The sequence below is a fragment of the Petaurus breviceps genome, unplaced genomic scaffold (assembly GCF_028583685.1).
Source record: "Petaurus breviceps papuanus isolate PSGF00001 unplaced genomic scaffold, PetGlider_PUasm1.0 225, whole genome shotgun sequence".
NCBI classification, from domain to species: Eukaryota; Metazoa; Chordata; class Mammalia; order Diprotodontia; family Petauridae; genus Petaurus; species Petaurus breviceps.
The window spans coordinates 7,109,072-7,119,313 of record NW_027185889.1 but is presented as its reverse complement, the minus strand read 5'-3'; the positions used below and the strand labels follow the sequence as shown (position 1 = coordinate 7,119,313).

The window sequence follows — 10,242 nt, the reverse complement described above, 5'->3', positions numbered from 1 at the left end:
TTGTAACCATTTTCCCTTGCCTCTTCTGTATGAGATAGTTTGCCCCAATATGTCTCTCCCCATCTCCTCTCATTATATTCCTCTCACTTCTTAATTTCACCTTTTAAGTATCATCCCTTCCTGTTAAATTGGTACTATGCCCTCTATCTATGTATACCTGTAAACATATACACACATTCACATATGTATTCATATGCCCATATACCCCCATATATATATACACACACACACACACACATATATATATATATATATATATATATATATATATATATATATTTCTAATCCCTTCAACTACTGAGAAAAGTTTCATAAGTTACAACTATTGTTTTTCCATGTAGGAATGTTAATAGTTCAACTTTGATAAGTTCCTTATGATTTCTTTTCCCTGTTTACCTTCTCATGCTTCTCTTGCTTCTTGTATCTGAATGTCAAATTTTCTATTCAACTCTGGTTTTTTCAGCAAGAATGTTGAAAGTCCTCTATTCCTCTGAATGACCATATTTTCCCCTGAAACATCAGTTTTGCTGGGTAGGTGACTCTTGGTTTTAGTCCCAGCTCCCTTGACCTCCGGAATATCACATTCTAAGCCCTTCAATCCCTCAGTGTAGAAGCTGCCAGATCCTGGGTTATTCTGATTGTGTTTCCACAATATTCAAATTGTTTCTTCCTGGCTGCTTGTAATATTCTCTCCTTAATCTGGGAATTCCAGAACCTGGCTATAATATTCCTAGGAGTTTTCTTTTTGGGATCTTTTTCAGGAGGTGATTGGTGGATTCTTTCAACCTCTATTTTGCCCACTGGTACTAAAACATCAGGGCAGTTTTCTTTGAGAACTTCCTGGAGGATGCTTTCTAGGTTCTTACTTTGGTCATGGCTTTCAGGTAGTCTAATAATTTTTAAGTTATCTCTCCTGGATCTATTTTCCAGATCAGCGGTTTTTCCCATGAGATATTTCACATTGCCTTCTATTCTTTCATTTGTTTGGATCTGTTTAACAGCATCTTGATTTCTCATAAAGTCATTAGCTTCCATTTGCTCCAATCTAATTCTGAAGCAATGATTCTCCTCATTGAGCTTTTGAGATTCTTTTTCCATCTGGCAAATTGGGCTTTTTAAGGCATTCTTCTCCTCATTGCCTTTTTTGAGCCTCCTTTGCCATTTGAGTCAGTCTGTTTTTTAAGGTATTATTTTCTTCAGTCAGGCTGTTGACTCTCATTTTGTAATTTTCTTGCATTGTTCTCATTTCTTTTCCCAATTTTTCCTCCACTTCTCTTATCTGCTTCTTAAGGTCCTCTATGGCTTGTAACCAGCTTGTATTTTCCTTTGAAGCTTTTGGTGCAGGAGTTCTGACTTCACTGTTTTCCTCCTTTTCCATGCCTTGCTCCTTCTTGTCCCCAAAATAGGAGTGTAATATTGGAATCTTCTGTCTGCTTTGTTTCCTTTGCCTGCTCATTTTGCCTCTCAATTATTTGACTTTTGGGCTTTTTGGCACAGTAGAACTCTGCCACCAGACAGGGGAGTTTTCTTCCCAAATGCTGGGGTTTTCTCAGCTGCCAGAGGTATTAAATGGGTGCCCTCTCTGAGGTCTCCACACGCTCTGGCAAGCTGGACACACACCCCAGGACCTCCACCCTAGACTGCAATCCAGATCCAAGCAGCTTAAAGCAAGAGCAATTACCCCTCAGACTGGTGCTTGGTCCCCCTACACTCTGAAGTCCAGGAGCTGAAGCCACCATGTGGCACTGGCTGGCTGTGCAGGTGTCTCAGCGGTTTCTCACCCCGGGGGTAAAAGCCATGCACTCCCACTTACTAGGTCCCAAAATCCAGACTGCACTGGCCTCTCACTTTGTCCTTCGCATCTACATGTTGATAAATCTGGAAACAGCCACAGCTGCTGCTGATCTGGAGTCCCTCTGGCAGGCGACTTGTCAGGCCCACCCTGGGGCTAAAGCTTGGGCCTGGGCTTGGCTCCCAGAGCGCTGCCCTGGCCGATTCCTGCCGGCCTGCCGGGCTGTTCTCAGCGGGAGGTTAGCTTCTCTGTGTCATTTTGTGGGTTCTGCAGCTCCAAAGTTTGTTTAGATTCCCCTTTTTACATGGATTGGGGAAGGTGGAAGCTGGAGCCGTGGGAAGGTCGTGCTTCTACTCTGCCATCTTGTCTCTGCCCCCCTATTCCTCACTTAACTTTTCTTAACTTCAATTTCCTTATCTGTAAAATAGATATAATATTACCTATCTCTGAGTGTTCTTATGAAGATTAAATGAGAGAACATATTTAAAATACTTTGGAAACTTTCAAAGTCTTTATATATACTATAATTATTTAGATTATTGCTTCAGAGATGTTACCATCTTCATATCATACTATCTAAGCTATAGTCATTTCTTTCACATTCTCAAGAACTTTTTTATTACTCTCACTTTTCTCATCACTTAAATCAGGGTTTCTTAAACTTTTTCCACATGCCACCCCTTTTCACATTTTTTGGAAAGGTTTGCTGGTGTTGCATGGCCTGAGGGCATGCACAGTGCAATGTGAACATGCTTTGTGTTTAGAACCAAGGCTGCAGTGAAGTTGATGCAATCTTGGATTCGTTTTGCATTTGATTTTGAATTAATTTTTGGTCACTGTGCATTCAAAATTACTGTTGACAAATGTTTTCATGACTCCATCTGGGGTCACAACTCACACTTTAAAAAGAATGGCTTAAATCAATTCTCCCACTGTCCCTGAATGAGATGTGTCAATCTGATCATCTATGGTCCCACTCATCATTTTGATAGGTTTCTAAACCAAAGAGCCCATCCCTAACCAGTATTCTCCAATGAGTGATTTCCCCACCTTTATTGTGTAAACTCCTAGAGTCCAGAGACTGCCTTTGTTTTTGTATTTGTTATCTCCAAACTTAGCACAGCCTTTGACATTAATTAATTACCTAATATATAACATTTTTCATCCATTCATCAACTCACCCAGCCACTCCCCATTCAACCTTCCAAAAAATAAAATAAAAATAAAGTTGTAGAAATATAGATGCTTCCCTAGGCTATAGAAGGAAGCATAGAGTCTAGCAAAGGAGAGCCATGAGAAATGAAAGGAACAGAAGAAAGACATGAAGAATTTGTTTTAGATAGCACATAAAATATCTTATTTTTTTCTTAAGGATAAGTAGTAATAATTGGTGGGGTAGCTAGATGGCACAGTAGATGGAATGCCTGGCTTGAAGTCAGACTCACTGGCCTGAGTTCAAATTTGACTTCAGACACATACTAATTGTGTCACCCTGGGCAAGCCATTTAACCCTGTTTGACTCCATTTCCTCACCTGTAAAATGAGCTGGAGAATGAAATGGTAAGCCACTCCAGCATCTTCACCAAGAAAATCTCAAATGGGATCTTGAAGAATTGAATATGACTGAAAAATAACTGAACAACAAGAGTCATTAGAAGTGAATAGTTAGGGGTTGCCAGGTAGCACAGTGAGTAAGAGCACCAGCCCCAGTGTTGGGATGACCTGGGGATTGAATCCAGGCTCAGATACTTAGCCCCACAACCAGAAATAACTGGCTGTGTAACCTTGAACACGTTACTTAACCCCAATTGCTTAAAAAAATAAGTGAATAGTTATAGGGTGCTATATGAGATCAGGGGTTCTTAATCTTTTGTTGTTGTCATGGACCTCTTTTGTAGTTTGTTAAAGTCCATAGGTCCTTTAAGCAGGAAATGTTTCTAAATAATGGAAAGAAATGCTTACTTTCAGTAAGAAGTTACTGAAAATAAGGGTGTAATTTTTTTTTCCCATCCAAGTTCACAAGCTCTAGGAAGTTTGTTCCCAAAGCAGCCTGGGATTAAAGGCTGAGTTATGATTTTGCATTTTATAGTAATGTTCTTGAATTGGAACATGTTTTAAGCAGTTTCACATAAGTAAAGATGGTATGATGATTGAGGAGGGAAGTCTTTTGTCTAAAAACAGGTTTCCTTTTGTGCTAGTTGGAAATGATCTTTATTAAAGTGAGAGAATAAGAATCATTTTATAGACTTTATTACCAGAGGTAGTATGAGGAGACCATAAGCTTTTACATCTCCTTAGATCCAAAATTAAACTGTGAACATAGACTTTTTCCTTAGGCAGGAGTGTAAGAATAGATGCTTTCAGAGCCTCCAAGGTAAAATAAAAACTTAAGTTCTAACACCAAAACTATTTGTCGAGAACCTTGTTGGTTAAATCAGAGTCCCCCTAGAGGACTTTAGCAATGGAGGCTCTTGATAATAAGGTAGGGGAGACAAGGTAAGATTAAAACTAATTGGGGAACCCTAATAAAGGATTTTAGGCTGAATGAATGGATTCATTAATTAATGAATATGTAGCTATTGTATTCAAGATCAATTGAGCCATCAAAGAAAGAGGGAAGTGGGAAAAATTGTGCTTAATTCTTCTATTCCTTTAATCTTATTTAAAATTTTCTGTCATTCCTACAATTTCCTACTTTTATCATACTCACTTAATCAGAAGTTTTTTTTTGACATAAGTTTATCTTGGGAATTTTGTACATACACTTGTTGAGGGAAATCATATCTCTTGTTATGAACCAAGACATCAAGATTCAATTGAATTCAGCAGTCCTTTATTAAATGCTTGCTCTGTTATTTTTTCTGTGTCACATTATATTTCTGATCATGTTAGAGGTTAATGTTACTTCATGAACAAACCAAAGTGTTTATTTATCCAAGTGGAGATTTTGTTTCAAGTTAAGAAGTGGAAGGAAAAAAGAAATTAAAACAAAGATCAGCTTGTATTTTTAATAATTGGAAAACAACAGCGATTACCTGTTCCAGGGATTCCTTCAGAACTAAGGAAGATGCATTTTCCCTTCATTGAGACAATGAAAAGGAGACATCTTTTAATCTTGACATCCAGATAGATAGATTCTATGTGGGGTAGATAATTAGGGGAGAGGACAAGGGAAGAATATAGGAAAAAAATCAGCCTCGAAAGGATTTAATCCCTACTGGGGCTGTGGGGCTGGGGGAATACAAAATACCTTCTAAAGGTTGCTGAATTCCATTATGGAATTTGTAGAATATTATTATGTCATGAAATATACATCTTTTATATCTTCTTTTTGACACATGCAGATGAGGGTGCTCCTAGTGTGATTGCTTTTATGGAAAACTTGATAGCTAGGTGTTAAAATGTGAAAACTGACAACGATACTGCAAGGAAGAAAAAACTCTCAGCATACTGATGAGAAAAGACAGAGGGGATAAAAACTTGGCAGGCAAGCTTGATTTCCCTATCTTATCTCTGACCAAACCAGTACATCCTGAAAATGGTTCATACGATTTCTTAGAGAAGGCCACTTTGTGTATTTCTTCAACAGAAAATCAGCTGTAAAATATGGATGATGTCTATAACTCCGGTCTCTGGTTTTGCTTTAAGCTTCTCTCTGTGTATGTATATATCTGTGTGTGTTTGAGTGAAACATATATTTCTCTTTAATATTTTGATTTATATAAATATCAAAGTATGATTTTAAAAAATGGTCCTCAGTGAAAATTTGTATCTCTGCAATCAGATTCATTCCTGCAGATAATGAAAAATAACAGTGTGCAGATAAGAGAGTAAGAGATGATTTGCATTTGGAAATTTTGTAGCTAATGAAATATTCTTTTCCTCAAAATTTCTATGCTCCTGAAAATTTTAGACCTTATATAGAAGCATGATGGGTTTCACACTTGAAATTTCCAGGAAGATAGTAGATATATGTCAGAAAGAACACTAGATATGAATTCCAAGGACTTGGGCTTGAATCCCAGCTCTGCCACTTACTACTTATGTGATACTGAGGAAATTACTAGCCTCTTGTGGTCTCAGTTTCCTCATTTGTCAATGAAAAATGTTAGACTATGTGGCCTTTGAATTCCCTTCTAACTGAAAATCTATAATTCCACAAAACTTCACTTTTTACAAATTTCAACATAGTTCATTGGATTATGAGAACCTAAAGAGACCCTAAGGATTGGCTGGCCTGTCCCTTATTTTACAGGTGCAGACCTGAGACACTTATAGTTTATGTGGGTTTTCCAAGATTGCATAGATAGCATGTATAAGAGGTGGAATTGGAACCTTGTTTCTCTGGTTCAAGAGTCAGTACTCTTTCTACTTCTCCCTGTTGTCTTCTCTTATCTAGAATACAGAAGCACACACACACACACACACACGAGTCATACACCCATATTAAAATATTAGAGACTCAGGATCAGAACAACCTTTTACTCAATAGTCTATTCCCTTCCACAACATTGCTGACAAAGGAATGCACAGACCCTGGTAAATGTGTCTAGGAACAGGCAATGTACTACAATCTGAAACTCCTGAGTCCAATTTAAACAACAGCAACAACAATAACAGAATTCTAACTGTTAGAGAGTTCTTCCATTTGATTAACATTAGAAGGACTAGAATTTAAGAATTAACTTGACAGACCAAACACCAAATTTTTAATTGGTATGTGTATTTTTCATAATTCATAAAGTGAAGAAAATAGAGATGAGTAGTTTGATTTCAAAGTAAACTTAAAATAATTATATTGATTAATCAGCATTATAATACTAATAAAAATGTGCCTCACTGAAATATTTACTCACTGTGACCCTTCATCCAAAGTTATAGCTCTAAAGCACTTGTTAACTTGTTTAATATTGTTAACTAACTTTCAAGGAACTTATTTGTCTATCCAAATTATCACAGAATAAAGGGTCTAGGCTAGATGGCTTCTAGTATCCATTCCTGTTATAAATCTATGGTTGTATTCTTCTACTTTCCCCCATTTGACAGTTCTTACAATGCTCATAGATCATGAATATATGGCTCCTTCACTATTCTTTTCTAGATTAAATGCCCCAAATTCCATCAATAGCTGAAAATGCAGTCTTCTCACTAAAATAGAGATTCTTGACCCAGGATGTAAGAACAGATTTCATCTGGCAATTTAGATGGAAAAATACATCTTTATTCCACTAACATACAATTGGATTTTTGCATTCCTTTCAATTATTTAAAACCATTTTAATGAGGAGTTCATACATACCACAAACTTGCCAAAGGGATCTTTAAAAAAAAATGAGCTAAAGCATACATTTCCCCCCTCTAATACCATAATTTAACTCTCTATGTGTCTTTATGCTTCAAGAAGGGTTCTTGTAAGTAGCATATTCATAGGTCCTGCTTTGTAATACATAATAGTATTCTCTTTCATTTTATGGATGAGAAATACACAATTAATGATAGGTACAAATGTATAATTATTATGATGTCAAGGAAAGTCAAAACACTCAGAAGAATACAGAAAAGCCAAAGCTCTCACATCCAGAGCCTCCAAAAAAACAAAATATGTACTGGTCTTAGGCCTTGGAAGGGCTCAAAACGGATTTTGAAAATCAAGTAGGAGAGGTAGAGAAAAAAGTTGGGAAGAGAAATGAGAGCAATGAAGGAAAATCATGAAAAACAACTCAACAGTTTGGTATAGGGGACTCAAAAATACTTAAAAAACATGTCACCTTAAAACCAAACTAGACCAAATGAAAAAAGAGGCACAAAAATTCACTGAAGTAAAAAAAAAACCTCCTCAAAAAAATAGAATTGGTCAAATGGAAAAAGGAAATCCAAAAGCTCAATGAAGAAAGTAAGTCTTTAAAAATTAGAATGGAGGAATTGGAAGCTAATGACTTTATGACAAATCAAGAATACAATAAAACAAACCAAAAAATAAAATACAGTAAAATCCATAAAAAGATTGGAAAAATAACTGACCTGGAAAATAGATCCAGGAGAGCTAATTTTAACATTATTGGACCACCTGAAAATTATGATCACTAAAAGAGCCTAGTCATCATCTTTCAAGAAGCTATCAAGAAAAATTTCCCTGATATTCCAGAACAAGAGGGTAAAATAGAAATTGAAAGAATCCATTGATCACCTCCTAAAAGAGATTCCAAAATGAAAACTCTCCAGAATATTATAGCCAAATTCCAGAGCTCCCAGGTCAAGGAGAAAATATTGAAAGCAGCCAGAAAGGAGGGGGAGGAAGGGATGGTATGGGGACTGTGGGCGTGGGGACCAGGGACCCAGGGATGGCCCGGCTGGGGCTGAGCCAGCGGTGAGCATGGGTGGCCAGATAGCGCAGGTGGGCCCTTCCTAGAGGAGGCTAGGCTGCGCACAGCTGAGGCCATGAAGCACAACTAGGGTGGGTGGGGCAGGCAGGAATCCTAGGATATGCTTTAGTGATGGGATAGACTAGTTCAAATGATAATCATGAACTCCCCACATTAACTGCCATGTTCTCACCCTGACCAAAGAGAGAGCCTGGGCTGAAGAAGATTGGAAGGCTGCTGCCATAAGGCTGAAACGGCAAGCTGTCCTACTGGTCATACTCCTCCTCATCTTTATCTTTACAAAAGTTTTCCTTGTTGACAACTTGGACACTTCAACTGCTAACCTTGAGGACCAGTAGGCCTTTCACCAAAGAGACCCCTGAGCTGGGGGCCATCATGCTTGCCATGGCCATCAAGAAGATCATTAAGGGTGATGTGGGTTGCAAGGGGACTCAGCTTAAAGTCTTATTGATACTGGAAGGAGGGAAAAAAGTTGTCTTCAAACCTAAGAGGTATAATCCAACTATGTGGTCAAAGGGGAGCCATATGCTGGTTATGACAGGCATGATGCAGAAGTTGCAGCCTTTCACTTGGATAGAATCTTAGGTTTCTGCCAAGCCCCCTTGGTAGTTGGGAGATTTGTGAATCATCAAACCTGTTGCTACAGAGCAGTTTCTGAGCGCATTTTTAACTCTTGTTCTGCTCACTTCACTCTGCATCACATAGAGAGCTTCCCAGTTTCCTTTGATACTATTTCATCATTTCTTATGGCAACAACACTTGCTTTTATGGGAAGTGTTATTATTCTTGAGAAACAGAACCCTCCTTGCGAATGGAGACCTAATGGAAGGCTCTGTTACCCTGTGGCTTCCAGATGTCTGGCCTCTACAGAAGCACTGACGCCCATGGGGCAGTACTTACAGAGAGGGGAAGTTTGCCAGGTGGAATACAATGATAGCTATTGTGATGCTGTGAAGAAGGCATCTCTCTATGACTCCAGTCCTTGGCTCCTGGATATTGTGGACACTGATGTATTGGATTATCTGATCGGCAGCCTTGACCATCATCATTACAAGAGCTTTCAAGATGATGAGGGAACTAGCATGCTTATTCTCTTGGACAATGCCAAAAGCTTTGGAAACCCTATGCTGGATGAGAGAAGCATCCTCTCCCCTCTCTACAAGTGTTCCATAATTGGGGCTTCACCTGGAATAGGATGAACTACCTAAAGAATGGTGTGCTTAAGTCTGCCTTAAAATCAGCTATGGCTCATGACTCTATCTCCCCCATGCTCCCTGACTCCCACCTGGACACTAAGGAACAGCGACTCCTGAGTATCTTGGCCACTGTAAAGCAGCGCACTGATCAGTTTGGGAAATATACTGTGTTGGTGGAGGACAGGATGACTCTCTCCCACTTGTGACTTTAGTGGAAAACAATTAAAACTTCTTTTTTCAAATGATAGAAAAACAGCACAATTGATTACAGATGGATGGATGGGCAAAGACTGAAAACAGCAAGCAGAGCTCTCTGGTTGTAGGGAGTCGGGTGCCTTTGGGTATCTGGTGTTTTTCCCAATGAGAAGTTGAAGCATTAACTAAAAGCTTTAAACATTGAAAGTTCCCTGCACAACCTCCTGACATCCTTGTCACTGTGCTTTTTTTGTGTGTGCCCATTTCTAGTCGTGGGCATCACAATTGGAAAAGCTTGATGTCCAGTTGCTGAGGACTAAAGAAGCATGGAATTTGAATGTGGATACCAGAATGGTTCTGGAGTGTGCGTGTGTTTCATTTGAACCTTACCACCCTTCTTCCATCCTTTGCCCTCTGTGCCCACTCTTCCCCCCACTCGTCATCTAAAGAGACTTAAAGCAATTTCACGTGCAGTTTAAGCATTTTGTTCTCATTGGAGAAGGTACTTGTTACCTCTTAAAGAGGTGGTAGTGGTGGTAAGTAAAACCATTGCTAAGCAAAAATAAATAGCACGTCCCTTCAGAGGGTTTATCTCTGGAGGATCTCTCTCTGCCCTTTAAAAAAAGAAAATCAACAACAGCAAACCCTATGGAGTTGCAAGGAAGGGCTAGAATGT

At 38.7% G+C, this 10,242-nt stretch overlaps 1 pseudogene; it reads left to right on the top strand.

Moving 5' to 3' along the window:
• The window catches only part of LOC138166575 (glycosaminoglycan xylosylkinase pseudogene), a 29,930-nt pseudogene extending 20,353 nt beyond the window's left edge, over window positions 1-9,577 (top strand).
• The last annotated feature ends 665 nt before the right edge of the window (window positions 9,578-10,242 follow it).